The 4,212-nt window shown below is 34.0% G+C and overlaps 1 pseudogene; it reads right to left on the reverse strand.

Annotated features, from left to right (window-relative positions):
* The window catches only part of LOC106340329, a 6,546-nt pseudogene extending 5,124 nt beyond the window's left edge, over window positions 1–1,422 (reverse strand).
* Between the last annotated feature and the right edge of the window lie 2,790 nt (window positions 1,423–4,212).

Raw genomic sequence — 4,212 nt, forward strand, 5'->3', positions numbered from 1 at the left:
CGGACCTCCAGGTACCTTAAATGATATCAATGTTCTTGATCGCTCACCTGTTTTTGATGACATAATAAATGGTCAAGCTCCGAAAGTGAATTTCTCGGTGAACGGAAATTCTTATTCAATGGCTTACTATCTCACCGATGGTATTTATCCGAAATGGGCAACTTTTATCCAATCTATTTCATTACCACAAGGTCCGAAAGTGGCTTTATGTCAAGAAGCTGTCAGACAAGATGTCGAGCGTGCTTTCGGAGTCTTACAAGCTCGAGTTGCCATTGTTAAAAATCCAGCACTTTGTTGGGATAAAGTAAAGATCGGGAAGATTATGAGAGCATGTATCATACTCCATAATATGATAGTAGAAAACGAACGAGATCAACACACTCAATACGATGTTTCAGATTTCCAGCAAGGAGAAGGCAGCAGAAGTTCACATGTCGATCTCACATATTCAACAGATACCCCTACAAATATCGCCAATCAGATGGGTGTTCGAGTAAGAATTCGTGATAAACAAGCGCATCAACAACTGAAACGTGATTTGGTTGAACATATATGGCGTAAATTTGGACGTGATCAAGACAGCAACTGAACTTAGATGCCGCTTTCAAATTATTATCGTTTATTTTAGTTATCTTTATTTTCATGTTTTTATGTTTTTTTTAAAAAAATCTATGTTTAAAATCTTATGTTTGACTTTGTTTTATTTAATAAATAAACTTTATCCTTTAAAAAAAAATTGTTTAAATTTTAGTTTAATATTTTTTTAATTGTTAAGAACTTTAATTAAGAAACTACCAATAAACCCCTATAATTAAGTGTATCTTAATTATGTCTCTTAGCTTAATGATAATCATTAAAAAATCATTAGGGCCCACTTAAGAAACACTTGAGAGTTTTGCCTATAAACATGCTCTTACTAGTAAAGTGAAAAGAACTCAGTAATTAATCAGGCATACTATTACTAGTAAACGTTCTGACAAGCCATTCACGATGTCCTTGAAGCCCTTCAATGTCCAGTAGCTTGACAGCAACAGGCTGAGCCTTGATACTTTGTCGGAGATTCTCATCGATGTAACCTTTATAAACTTTACCGAACCCACCTTCTCCGAGAAGATAGTTCCGAGAGAAACACTGCGTGATCATTTTAAGTTCACACATCTGAAAATCCACTAAATCGGCTCCGAGAACCTCTGCGAGATCTTCATTGATCCTAGCCGAAGAAGAACGGCTTAGATCGGCGAAGGAGAGTCGCCGGAAAGAAGGAAGTGGTCCGAGATGGTTCTTGGAGAACTCTGATTTGGAAGGTCGACAACGGCTTAAATTCCCCAAGACGGTTTGGTCATCGACGGAGCAACAGTTTGAGGCAAACGGTTTCCATATCGGTGAGGATTTGGTAGATGTTGTTGTTGAGGAGTCTCTCATTGAGGAAAGTTTACATAAATGTTTTGTGCTTTAGATTTTCAAGTAGTCAAAACAATGATAGGTGGTTTGGGTCTTATTTATACATTTGAGAGAGGGACTCGCGTATAAGACATGACCATATGAGACAGTGACTGTGTCTACAACAAACAAGTGTAAAAAATACTTTAGTAGAAACCATTTGTCAAAACCATTAAATTAAGGAACAAAACTTAGGTCCGGGGAGAACATTTAAATTTACCCCACCTTCTAGTACCAATCAAAGTGCAATGTAGATTATTAAATAAAAATATTAATTTTTTTTTAAAAAATAGGTGAAAAAAAAACTGACGTAAATTTTAATGACGCTAATGCTGCCAGTTAAACCCTAAACACTAAATCTTAAATCTTAAACCCTACACCCTAAATCCTAAACCAAACTCTAGATCCTACCCTATATCCTAAACCCAAATCCTAAACCTTAAACCCTAAACTCAAATTCTAAACCATAAACCCAAACCGTAAACCCTAAACCCAAACCGTATATCCTAAACCCAAATCATAGACCATAAACCCAAAACGTAAACCCTAAACCCAAACCCTAAACCTAGACGCTATAGGGTTTGGGTTTAGGGTTTACGGTTTGGGTTTCTAGGTTTAGGGTTTGGGTTTCTAGGTTTAGGGTGTGGGTTTAGGGTATAGGGTTTGGATTTGGGTTTAAGATATATGATTTGGATTTAGGGTTTACGGTTTGGGATTAGGGTCTAGGATTCGAGTTCAGGGTATATGGTTTGGGTTTAATGTATAGGATTTGGGTTTATGATATAGAGCTTGGGTTTATGGTCTAGAGTTTGGATCTAGAATTTTATGATTTTAAATTTAGGGTTTAGCTGACGCCGTTAGCATCGTTAAAATTGGCGTCATTTTCTTCTAGATATTTTTTTTTTAATTTAATATTTTTTATTTAAAAATCTACATGACACTTTGATTGTTCCTAGAATGTGAGGTGAATTTAAAGGTTTACCCTAGGAGATGATCCTAAGTTTTGTTCTGAGGTCTAATAATCTTCGAAATACATTGCCTACGTACGTATATTTAATTTCTGTAGAAAGAAGGAAAATGTAAATTTACTAACTATTGTGTATACTCACACAACTATATGTAATTTGGATTAGATTGACAATCTCCTATATATTAAAAGAGAAACATTTGATATTAATGTGTTCACACTAAGTTCACTACGTGGCAGCCTTACAGCGATTCGAGAATGAATACGTTAACGTGTCATATGTAGAGAACTTCTCAAACCAACTTTACGAAATCTCAACAAAATCGCTTTCCTAATATAATACTTTACGGTTTGTTTGTCAATATAAAACTCACATACATAGTTCCACGTAGAAATACAATTTGCAAGACACTAATTGACATTTTTTCTCCTTGATAAACCTCTCAAACTCGATTACACAATATATTCAAGTGTTCTTTATCAATACTAAACTCACATACAATTTCGATTTGCTAATATATTACATGACACATTTTATAAAAACACAACTCAAATAATCTCACACTTTAAATATGATTAGTTTAGAGTTCCATATCAATACAACAGAACTCATAAACAACTTTGAGTCAATTAGTAACAAATCATTGCATACCTCTTTTTTACTCAATAATAGTTAAAAATTGGATTTTTTTTTTGAATGCTTCCTTTCACCATTGACAAATTGTAGAGAAATGATTTTTCTTGATAATTTGTTTTTCTTTTTCTTCAACTATTATCTAGATTTTGATTTTGCATGCATTTAGAAATTATAATATGAAACTATTGGTTCGACATCAGGACAGTCTGAAACTCATATAACATGAAACCAAACAAATAATAATAGTTTTTGGTTTATCACCCAAAAAACCAAAAACCTCAAGCATTTTAACCGAACAAACCAAAATAAATATAGATTTAGAATAATAGTAATATTTTAGGAGATTAAAAATTGGAAAATAAACCTAAAACCAAACCGATATCTAGTTTAAAGAGACCTAATGTCTTTTTTTCTAAAGATAACGAAATTAATAATCTCATCACGTGTAAGGCGCAGATTATTACCTAATGTTATATTATTAGTAGAAAATGTGAAATAGAGGGGTTTTAGTTCTCAATTAAGGACAAGATATATAATATAAATGAAAGTGAAGAGTTATAGAGTGCGGAAGCTGTATAAGTAAAAGATCAAGGGTTTGATCTTGAACTTGATAACTTGTAGTCGAAGAAAGCTTCGAAAACAATAAAAGGGGCGCAAATACTCTTCGCAGTGCCTTTTGCAAAGCTCTTTTAAAACCTAAAACTTTTAATTCTTATTAATCAAATCGTCTCTTACAAAGCCATAAGACAGTTCTTTATATAGAACCCTTAAACCGTCATAAGAAAACCTATTCCTAATAGTAAAACCCCAAAGATAAGGAAATAAACATAAAACGGAAAAAGCTTAAAGAAAAGGAAAGTAGCCGTTAGCTTATAGGCATTGGAATCCTTTGTGATGATAAGTGACGCTGCATTTCCCTCCGGGTTCTGATCCTGATTGTCACCACCAGCGCCTCCTGTCTTCTTAGTCATAGAAAACACGAAGTTCTTTCCCGAAACGACCTGGCTCTGATACCAACTGATAGAGTGCGGAAGTCGTATAATTAAAAGATCAAGGGTTTGATCTTGAACTTGATAACTCGTAGTCGAAGAAAGCTTCGAAAACAATAGAAGGGGTGCAAATACTCTTTGCAGTGCCTTTTGCAAAGCTCTTTTAAAACCTAAAACTT

This window comes from Brassica oleracea, chromosome C4 (assembly GCF_000695525.1).
Source record: "Brassica oleracea var. oleracea cultivar TO1000 chromosome C4, BOL, whole genome shotgun sequence".
NCBI lineage: Eukaryota > Viridiplantae > Streptophyta > Magnoliopsida > Brassicales > Brassicaceae > Brassica > Brassica oleracea.